Source organism: Cygnus olor, chromosome 5, assembly GCF_009769625.2.
Source record: "Cygnus olor isolate bCygOlo1 chromosome 5, bCygOlo1.pri.v2, whole genome shotgun sequence".
Classification (NCBI taxonomy): Eukaryota; Metazoa; Chordata; class Aves; order Anseriformes; family Anatidae; genus Cygnus; species Cygnus olor.
In genome coordinates, this window is record NC_049173.1 from 23809500 (window position 1) to 23820695 (window position 11196).

The window sequence follows — 11196 nt, forward strand, 5'->3', positions numbered from 1 at the left end:
TCTATCCTTCAGTAATCAGTCAAGGATCAAAAGAAATGCAGAAACCGTCCCAGAAAATGAAAGGAAAGCTGATTTCATACAACCAATTTCCCTTTTACTGAGAGCTGCCACAAATAGTCCCCAGTGCAAGTCCTCTTTGATATGTAGGCTAAGAGACAAAGTAGTTCTGAGTGCTCCTATGTCACTCCATAAAAGCACTGCAATAATCCACAGTAACTGACCACTAGTGCCGTACCACTACAGTTCCTGCTCTGTTCCTCATGCTCCTTTTTGCCAGGAGGCATTGTCTATTCAGTCCTTGCTGGGTTGTTTTGTGGAGCACTCTGATTAGCGCTGAACCAAAACCACCCAACCCTTGTGGACCCTTTTTTTCCCCCTCCTACTATCAGAATGAGATTTCATCTTGATGTTCAGAGCCTGGAGACCCAGAGGCCAGAGGTCACCACACGATCCACTGAGCCACCCAGTCCCTAGATCACAATGTTAACAAATCACCATTTATCTTTGTTACTGCAGCAAGTGTCCAAGGCAAAACGGTGCCAAAGATCACATCTGTTGGGATAACCTATTGATTTGTGTCATATTCCGCCCAATCCCTATTTTATTCTTGCTCAAGCAGAGGTCAAGGCAGGTTAAAAATAACTCCTTCAGTCTGAGGTGCTGGACTGAGGAATTTAAAGGCAGCTTGTTCTTCCCAAGGGTGGGGGCTCAAAAAAATCTCTCCAACAAGCAACAGGAGTAGTAAAGCAACAGCCATCACCAGCAAGAACTTGCACTTGGGGAACTCATGCCACGAGAGAAGGTTTTGCAGCTTTAACCAGAAGACTTTTTTTTTTTTTTGAGAGAATAAATCAGTCTTCTTAGTTCATTCAAGCAACTAAGCATTACAAAAGTTTACGTGATGTACATACACAGTGTATGCTTTGAACTACCAGCGCAGGCTGGTGCGGCTTCTATTACAGCATTTACACCTCCTAGCCAAAGTACACAGACCAGCATCAGCATAATTCATTGTCCTTATTCCACAGTAAGTTACATTTTTGAACTTTATTACAGGGGTAAAAGGAACAAAAAGATCAGAGTTGAAGGTGTTACTGCTGTTCCTAACACTTATGTTCATGTATCATTTTTGTCAGAGAACTCTCCAGGTAGATGCAAATTTTTATTTATATTATTTTATCCCATTTCAAAACACTTTACACAGGAGTTAAATTGCCAACACTTTAGAGATATTTTACCTTCCATTAACATTATGGCCCGTAGGAAATTAAATTTTAAACTAATACACATTTCCCCAGCTTTTTCATTAAAGAAACATAATGTTCATTCAAAGCAGAAAACAGATCTTTAGAGCATCTACACGGCCTCCTGAAAATTTTTCCCAATGATACAAAAGAGGATCTTACCTTAACTCTGGCTTCATAATTCCACTCCTATACACAGACAAGTAAGAAAGTAGCCCAGTTTGTTATTTCATCTTCTTCTAACACCAGAGTTTCTGATATTCTTACTAAACCTCAGCAGGTTCTAAGGGAGCCCTAACAAGCGGACAAGTCCTCTTTTTCTCTCCACACAAATACACATTTGAATATAGTTCATCTAATGACCACACTACAGAAGGCCTCTGAGGTCTTCTGCAGAAGGAAGGAGATTAAAGCAACCTGTGCTACCAGGTGGTAGAAATAACCACTCTGATGGAGAGAGAGAGAGAATAAAACCTCTATCTTATTACCAGCACCTTGCCTGTAAAGGAGAGGGTATCAAGAACTGCAATGGGTCTTAGAGAATTCCCTTGCTTATCCAATAAAATGCTGATAAAATTCCTTCCCTTTTCATTTCCTCCTTGGAACTGAGGGGCCACTATATTTTAGGAGCATGCTTTAGTCATAGCACTCTGGTCAAGAAACAACAAAAAAAAACTAATTGGCCTTGTGTAGAAGAAGTAGTGTGGCCAGGACGGTGTGCAGCACCTCCTTGGGAAGTGAACATGCAGAAACCCCACCTCCGACAGGACGATGGTGTAAAACTTCCCAGATGCAATGTGAAAAGCCTTTGTATGAGGTAGTTTACTGAATTACAGCAATAAAAGCTGGGCTCTGTGTCTGATGATCCAGACATCAGCCACCTTACTGCTGTCACAACAAGCACAAGAAATATCAGAAGGGGCTGATGCTCTCCTGGACTTGCAGAGAGGCACAGGAGGTGCAGCCATTTCACCCTTCCTCAGCATCCTGCAGTTTTGGCAGAGACGGCAGGGGATACTAGCCAAAACCTCTCCTAGACACCACCAAGAAACACACACCTGTTAGTCTGCAAAACTGCTGTGTCCCATGGCTAAGCAGGCCCTGAGATCACTGACCGTCGCAGGATCCCGCATGCAGCAGCCAGCAGGTGGAAGAACCAAAGAGCAGCTGAAGTCCCAGCTGTGCCACGCTCACCTGTGTGATGCACACTCCAAAGTCACCTCCTCCCCCAGACATCCCTTCACTGGGTGTTTCTCATGCAGGAGGGCAGAGCCCAGCACTGGGCTGCAGGAGCCAGCCACGATGAGAGTTAACCAGCTGTGGCTGCTCATTTACAGGTTAAAGAGGAGACCTCCAGCGCAGCCAGGGGCAGGAGGCAACAGGGACCTGGCAAAGCACTCCCCTTTCTGCTCCCTCTCGAGCGGTTCTGCGGGCGATTACTCTGGAGCACCCAGCCATACCGAAATCAATAAACAATTTCTACGCAGCTCAGAGGACTTTGCCACACTTAATAAAAGTCTCCAGGCACAGTTACGGCTTCATTTCACCTTAACGTCTTCTTTAACTGCCCCTGCTTTTCAAGATCAATTAGAAGCACGTGCAAAGAGAATAAAAACAAAACAACAACAAAAAACAACGGGAAAAAAACAGATGCAAGGTCAACTAGGCAGCCCAGCTCTCTTCCTCCCCTCACCACTCTCCTAAGGGGCACGTGTAAATACAGGGACTGACAGGTAACTCATACCCATTACAGCCCCTGGTTCTGGGCACAGACCAGCACAAGACCAGCCTTATTTCCGAGAGCTGGACTATCTGGTAAGACTCAACTGAGCCTGTAGGAGAAACCTTTGTTCCCTGAAATTTCAGGGCAAATTCAGGACCCCATAACAATTCCAAATACAAAGGGTTGGTTTTAACTCTACCTATCCTTGAAAGGGATACAGCACAGGCACCTTTGAACAGGTCTTTGTCTTGTCCTCAGGTGATTCCAGTCTCACTATCACAATCATGCCTTGGCTTCTGATGAGACATCCAGAACCCTGCCACTGAATCATCCTCGATACCCCAGCAACTGACAAGAGGGAAGGGGTAATGATGGGTAACTTCCTTTAACAGGAATTGGGGGCAATTAACTGCATTTTGGCCCCTCCTCCAACCTTGCAAATTAGGGTACTAATATTGCTTTGATGTTATGTATTCAGGTTGAATGTATTATAAAAAGTTGTGTTTGTTGTTGTTGTTTTGTTTTTTGTTTTGTAATGACTGCAATAGCTGGCTCTGCACCTGGGACATAAGCTTTTGCACAAACCATAGGACAGTGACTTTGTGGAGGACCTGGCCCATACACCTAACCTGCAGTCCCTAAGAGGCTCCTCGAGTCCAAATGCTTCCTCAGATAGAACCCAGAGTCCCTGCCCTGGCTTTGCCAAGCCTGCTGGCCACCATGGCTATTCAGTCAATATCAGCTGAACCAACTCCATCATCATTTTGCAACATTTTAGACCTATGCAAATTCAGATTAAACAGCTCCATGCCCCTGACGTCACCACTGCCTTCAGTCTCTCAACCAAAACTGTACAGTACAAACTGGCTAAAATCATTAAAACTCACCAATTCTTCTAATTGCTGCAGGAATCAGCAAGGGAATATCTTGCTTGCACTCATCCCATCAGACATGGGAAGGAGTCAGCAGAGAGAAACCCTGGGCAAGCAGCCCAGGGGGGCTGAGCCACCCAGAAAAGACACTGCAGAACTGCCTCCGCTTGGTAGCGTTAGCCCAGGAAGTACTATTCCCAGAGGTAATAGTTTGGCCTCCTAGATTGCTGTTAGAGAAGTGGATCCTCCCACTGAAAGCACAGCTTGAGAGCACAAAGCATGGGGACTGCAGAAAGCAGGACACCACTTACCACCATGCCACTGTCACCAGGAAAGCATCTCCTCAGCTGAGGCCTCAATTCATGAGTGCATCTATACTGAGTGTGGGTCTGCTATTATGCCTCTTTCACAGGAGCAAAGAGCAAAAGGGAGGAAGCTTCGGGACAGGCAGACACCGCTCTCCAGCTGGCTCCCACTGCTTTGGTATGGCACGCAGAGAACTAGATGCACGCATGCAGTCATTGCAGCAGTCTGGCTTTTGGGATGAAAAAAATCCACACAGTGGATAACAAAGTAAGGTGATATAAAGAGCAAAACTTCACTCAGCTTTCAATCCAAATCATATTTCCCTGATAACATCTCCAAAGTGTGGGCTGTGCTCCCCAAAGAGATCTCTATTCCAAACACATCTACTTAATATCTTGGTTCCTCTTCTTGCCTATACATGCCTTCAGACTCCCATCTTTCCTGTTGCCTTTCAGTGTGCCTTAGCTGGTATCTTGGGATGCCCTGGCTCAGGTTCTGAAAACTAAGAACCTATCAAGAATTCACCAATCTCTCTTTTTTTGCATTTTTATTTCACACTGATGTCATCACAGATCAATTGTCATCCTCTCTTCTATTAACTGTGGCCTACACCTTATCTCTGCTTGGACAGTACAATCTCTGGACAATAAATGCTCCTATTCAAGGCCTGTAAAGCATCAGGGTCAGCTAGACTTCAGTATTGAACAGAACCTTCTAGGGACTACAGTACTATAGAAAGGGAGTTTACAATGATCTTCCAGGCTACAGCAATCGCTCAGGGTATCACCTTTGTTGATGGATTGCTTTGCTAAAAGAACACTCCTCACATCTCCCAAACATAAGCACAACTTTTCCAGGAGGCCACCCAGTGACTGATCTTCACATTATCCTTGCTGAAGGAGTTTAAAGCTCTTCAGCCACCACTCACTGGACACTATGCAGATTTCTCTGCATGCTCACCATGAAAACTTCAAAATAACCCAAGTACACATCAGATAGAGTGAAGCACTTCAAAACAGGTTATGCAAACCTGCACCTGGTTATATCCTCATAATTTGAGGCCCCTTAGAGAACACTGAGATCACCAATATATTAAAGAACACATCAGAAACTAATAGGGTGTTAAATATTTCCAGCTGTGAAGAGCTTACATGGCTGGAAGGAGACAGCTCCAGTAAAAGTCTGTATGCTGCATCACAAGCCTTCAGCAAGAACTGTGATTTTCTTGCATGCACTATTTTACAGACTGTTCAAGGCTAAAGAAAATTTAGCTTTATTATTTAAACATGAAATATCTCAGTGATACCCTGTGATAGCAAACTGGTCTTCCTCCTTAATATTTAATTTGTAGAGTGGTTCTACAGCCTTTACTAGTGTGGGGGTACATGGCAGGGCCCAGAAACTGTGACCTACAATGGAACATATCACAAACAGCCACATCTATAAAATCACAGAAAAATACTCTTTGAATAACTCCTGGTTTGGCTGGGAGCATTTGGAAGGAAGAGAATGGGGCTAGACAGAACGGACATGGAGGCCAAATAATGAAGACCCCAAACTTGTCACTTACGTGGAGTCACGAAAAGCCATCACTTGAAACAAAAGAATTCAGTCAAAGTATCACCAAGACAAAGGTGACTTGACATCCCTGACAAAGAAGGGATGAGACCTCTTAAACCAACTGCTAAGGTGTTTGGAGTCAGAAGGGAACTTTATGCTCCACAGACATGATACTATATATTTATTACACACCAATTTATATCTACCTAGAAAGAACAAGTAAGAAGCAAGGTAATCTCCCAGGCTGTGACAAAGCTAGCTTTCTATTTAGAATCCATAACACCACAAATAAAAGCAAGTGCACAGCATTTTCAGAACTGCCCAAGTCTTCTCACCTGTGCATTCAACCCTGTTACGTACATGTACAGTACAGGTGCGAATAATCTGATTTTTTTTTAATTATTTTTTTTCTCCAATGACCAAACACATGGCTACATGCAAGCAAGACCAGGAGTTAACCATTAGTATTAACAACACCTTGCCTCGACAGATGTAAAACCACTTTTAATGACTTGATTCTATGAGCATATAAAAGTAAGATCCTCCAGAAGAGAGGTAAGAAGCTATTAATCACACACTGTACAAATCAACTAATGTTGTTCAAGGATGAGACCTATCATGGTTGAAACAACCTTTCTTTTTTGGAATAAGCAAGCACCTTTCTATGGTACTGCCCATATGATGGTTTCCATATTCAACAGAAAACTTGTTTCAGAGCTGAGTGACCAAGGATCCTTATCAGGATGGGAATTTATATCTAGTAGAATGTCTGAATGGATATGGCAGATAGGAGAATATGAAGATCTTTTTGCATGTGAATGCACATCTTAATTGACCAGGCGTGCTTGGGGCTTTTTCCTTTTTTTTTCTTCTTTTTTTTTCTTTTTAAATGGTAGTCATTTCTCTTCAGGCCTTCAGGACTCCAGAGCATTTACTGTAGCCAAACTGAATAAAAACCAATTCATAATGATCTGTCATAATTCTGTGCCAGGATATTAGGAAATGGACCAAATGGTTTCCCAAAGGGAGATTTATGTTGGAAGGGGAATGGTAGAAAACATGAACCAAGTCTAAGCTTCTGAATATTGTGTTGCGTCTCCTGAGCACAAGAGGGAAATGGAGGGACAGCTTAAGAAACATATCCCTCTACCCTGATCCCTCTACTGCTGGCAAGGCTGGGATTTTATACAGGAAAGAAGAGAGAACTAAAAGAAGGGTCTGGAATAGAAAAGATCAGAGCTCTTTTTCCCTGTCAACGTGACAGCCCTAAGGACCCAACAAAGGAATGTATCGGCTTGTCTTCCCCTATTAAAGATCACTTGAGCTGTGGCGTTTTACTGCACCCTTCCATCCAACTGGATCACCTCCAGTGACACTTATTCTTCAATTAACAGGAGGAAGGATTTAATGCAGGAATGCCCTCATGCTGCTGCCTTGCCAGAGGTGCATGAAGCACTCCAGGACACCAAGAGGCCTGACAAATACACAATCCTTTGGGATAAGCTCTTTTGTACCTTTTTTTGGGCTGATGTGCTCTCACAACTGGAAGTGGAAATGCTAACCAGCAAAACAGGTCATTGCAGCATGTGAAGATGAGAACATTCTGCCCAGTGAACCAGACTGCTTTAGGCCTTCCCTAGATAAAGATATATGGTCAAATCTCAGGTTCTTTCCAAAAATCTAGGAGCAGACAGGGTAACTGCATTTGCATCCCTGACAATTACTCAGCACAGCCCACCTCTGCCTTGGATGACAACAGCATTGCCCTGGACCACCTCCCCATGAGCACACAGGGGCTGGGGAGCTGGGGTCCCTCTTGCACTGCTGAGGGACATCAGCACCACAGCTGGGCGCACCCAGGGGTGCAGAGCTCAACCCGTGCTGAAGCATCAGCACCACCCTCAGAGGATGAGCATGGCCCGGCTCCCCTGGGCATATAGCAGGCAGGAGGATACAAAGATCTTTTGGGATTTGAATGCACATCTAAATAAACCAGGCCTGTTTGGGGCCTTTTTTTTTCCCCTTTCTTATTTTAAAAGGTAGTTATTTCTCTTCTTGCCCTCAGGACTTCGGAGTATTTCAGCATTGTCCATGTGACTAGCTTTCCTCCACCCCACTTACTAAAAGTGGACAAGAAGAAAAACTGTCTGTGCTCACCGGGGATGGATTTGTAAAGCTAGGGGACAGGGCAAGCTGAAAGCTGGTTGTTGATATGACCGTGAACGTGAGGGAGGGCTCAAGAGACACAAAGGTGCAAAAGAATGATCAGCGTGTCCCTCATTCAGAGACAAGTTTCTCACTCCTGTTATTTCCTCACTGGCCGTCTTGTCCTTCTTTAGTGAGCACTTAGCAAGTTTCCCCGTTAACCAACCTTAAGCCTCCCTCCCTTTCTCAAGTGGCAGCCTGCTGTAGGAGGCAGCCGCCTCACCAGGCAGCAATACATGGTGGAGAGAAAATTCCTGTAAGCAGCTTCCTTGTGACTGAAGCAGCAACCTTGACCAGTCACTTCAGAGCCCCGTTACATCCATAATGATACTGTCTCCACCTTTCCCTTCCCCCCAGCATGAAAGATGAGTGGTTGTGTGGAACGAGTCCCCGAGCTGTGATGGGAATCCGTCTCGCTTGGCTGCAAAAAATATATATATCCTGGTATGGCTATGATGAATCCTTTCATTATTCATCTGCAATTGCCCTGCTACTGCTGCTGTTCCGTTCTCTCTCTCTCTCTCCCTCTTTTATAAATAAAAATGGAAACAGAGTAATGACAAATGTTGACAGTGATTGCTTTTAAACAGCCACACCTGAAAGCGGGCTGTAGGAGAGGAGCAGTGTCACAGCAACATCAGAGGGATGGGAAGACCAGGAAAGACTAAGCAAGAGATGGGAAAAGATAAAGATGCTCACTCCCAGTGGGCTAGATGAGCAGTGACCGGAGCAGAGCATCTTTCTGGTGGTGGTGACCTCAATTTGCTCCAACAAGCAAGCTCTGGATTTCCAGAGCTACGTATCCAAAATACCTAAAATAACTAGCAGCAGCCATTTGTGCTGTTAAAGATTTCTGGAGAAATGCTTGCAGAAGCTCCACCAGATTACTGACAGGATGAAATGGCAACGCACAGAGAGGCAGTCACACACAGCAGACCCCAGCGATGAACAAATACCTGAGAATCCTGCTCATCCCACTCTTCTCCTGGAGACCAGAGAACATCAAAGCCCTAGCTGGTGCAGCCCCTGAAGCCACTTGTGTCCTGGGAATGTGGCTTGGACAGGCACAGGCAGCCTGTAACCGGTCAGGCCACAGGCGAACAGTGACTGAGAGCATCCAACAGAGACAAACCTGGCCTCATGACACCCTTCCCTGTCCACTCCCACTGCATCAAGGAACATACCAAGTCCTTTACTCAAGCAACACTCCAGGAAGCTGCATTAATTATTCCGAGTTAATATTTCACTTCTTTATTGAAGAAAGGACAGGTGAGGAAGAGAAGCTGCAGAGGTGGTATCCAGGCCTTTGAGAAAGAACAATTGACTCCCTTTATTTTTACTTCAGATCCTCGCAGCCATTCTGAGCAGATGGGCTGCAGGTGGCAAATTGCTCTCAAGATGCTGCCTTCTCATAACCAAACTGTACGCATCCTGGCGCACCATCTCCTGATCCATACTTCGAGTTCTCTCTACAGACAAGGGGAAGACCTGACCTCCAAAAGGGCCAGCTGCTCAGTGTCCCACACACTGCTGCAGCATTGCAGCCATTGCACGTGCCGTACTATTTAGTCCAGATGTTGCCCTTCAGACCTTCTAGGTGCTGTGTACACAACCCCTGCTCAATGGAATCAATCTTCTCTCCCCCACGGGAGGGACAGAGATCATTCTCTTGTCCTTCACACCTATTATACTATTACCCAAACCAGCAAGGGATCTAGAGGTTATGTTCATGTTTTTCCATTCTTCTCTTTGCTTTTTATCTCCTCCTCCTCCACATACAGATTGAGTTCTCTTATCATTGATGTATGTCTCTCTACCCCATGGTCATCTCCAGCAACTGTAGTCTCCTCCTCTAGGTCCCACACTTCCTACCTTGTACACTACCTATCCACCTGAAGATACCATCTCTGCTAAAAGAATCCTCCAAACCATTTCCACGGCTAGCTCACCTCTGATTACACCCTCTAGCTGGCTCCTTATTCCCATCAAACAGTTTGGCATCACATTTGAGACCAGAGATGTGCATGGACACATTGCTGTTTGCTCCTTGCCAGCCTCCCACTTAAATAAAATCATTTTCATCCTTCCCTCAGAATTGCTCCTGCTCTTCTGTGCCAAGCCACCCTCCTGTCCTCCTCAAAGCTGCTCACACTGCTCCTTGGACTTCTTTCAACAGCAGCTAATGCAAGACATTACAGCACAGGAGCCTGCGCCAACACCCAGCACACAAACAAAGACCAGTGACACGAGAAGAGGGAACACACCGTCAGCACTTAATAACGAACACTAATTGCAAACAGGGGGATGGAGAACTCCATCCCTGTTCTCTCGGCAGCCAGAAGCCATCCGAGCCAAGCGACATGACCACAACCCAGGACCTGCTTGTTGCTGAATAGACCCTACTCAGCAGCTGCCACCAGCCTGCTCGGTGTCTGACCGACCCACTGAACAGACAGCCCCTTGGAGCCTTCCTCGTGTCCCACCAGCGCAAGGACACAGAAATACAAGGCCCTTAGGCAACTTCAAAAGCTTTTGGGGCCTGCTGCAGATTCACTCTGCAGTACTTGTGAAGTTCTAACTTTCCTGACCCTCTGGTTTTCTTGAGAAGATTGCTGTACAACCCCTCCCAGGACACTGCGGAGCATGCTGTTTGTAGGCCGCAACATCTCAGAGTCTCTACTGAAAGCGGCTGCAGAGGACAGTAGGCTTCTTTAGTAACATTCTCGTTCACCAGAAAGGCTGTTCTCATCACACACCTTCTTAGACCAGAGAGATGCCAAGAGGTTTCCATTGTTTTGCCCCATCACCCACTACTCCACACAGATAAACAAATCACCCCCCAGGAAGCGATCCACCTCAAGGACACTTTGGATTCTCTAAAACAGACAAACTCCCTTCAGCCATAATCCCTTTTTTAGGCAACATATACAGTTGTCTCACAGGAAATGTCCCATCTTACCTTTTTATGGTGCAAAACCCCATAGGGAACACCTGTCCTGGTTTCAGTTAGGACAGAGTTAATTTTCCTCCTAGTAGCTGGCAGGGTGCTATGTTTTGGATTAGGATGAGAAGAGCGCTGATAACATGCTGATGTTTTAATTGTTGTAGAGCAGTGCTTACACCAAGCCAAGGACTTTTCAGCCTCTCTCTGTCCTGCTAGCGAGCAGGCTAGGGATGCAGCAGAAGCTGGGAGGGGACAGACCCAGGACAGCTGACCCAAACTGGCCAAAGGGGTATTCCATACCATCTGACGTCATGCTGAACAATATATAGGGGTGGCTAGCCG

At 45.5% G+C, this 11196-nt stretch overlaps 2 protein-coding genes across 14 annotated transcripts in view; both read right to left on the reverse strand.

The window, feature by feature from the left end:
• The window catches only part of ESRRB (estrogen related receptor beta), a 156408-nt gene extending 154587 nt beyond the window's left edge, over positions 1-1821 (reverse strand). Inside the window, exon 1 of the mRNA XM_040559093.1 lies at positions 1407-1821. The gene's annotated coding sequence lies outside the window, so the exon portion shown is untranslated. The remainder of the gene's footprint in view (positions 1-1406) is intronic.
• A 4264-nt stretch (positions 1822-6085) lies between these two features.
• GPATCH2L (G-patch domain containing 2 like) overlaps positions 6086-11196 on the reverse strand; it is a 51124-nt gene continuing 46013 nt past the window's right edge. For all 13 annotated transcript variants that reach the window (XM_040559087.1, XM_040559090.1, XM_040559079.1 and 10 more), the window contains one exon: positions 6086-10901. The gene's annotated coding sequence lies outside the window, so the exon portion shown is untranslated. The remainder of the gene's footprint in view (positions 10902-11196) is intronic.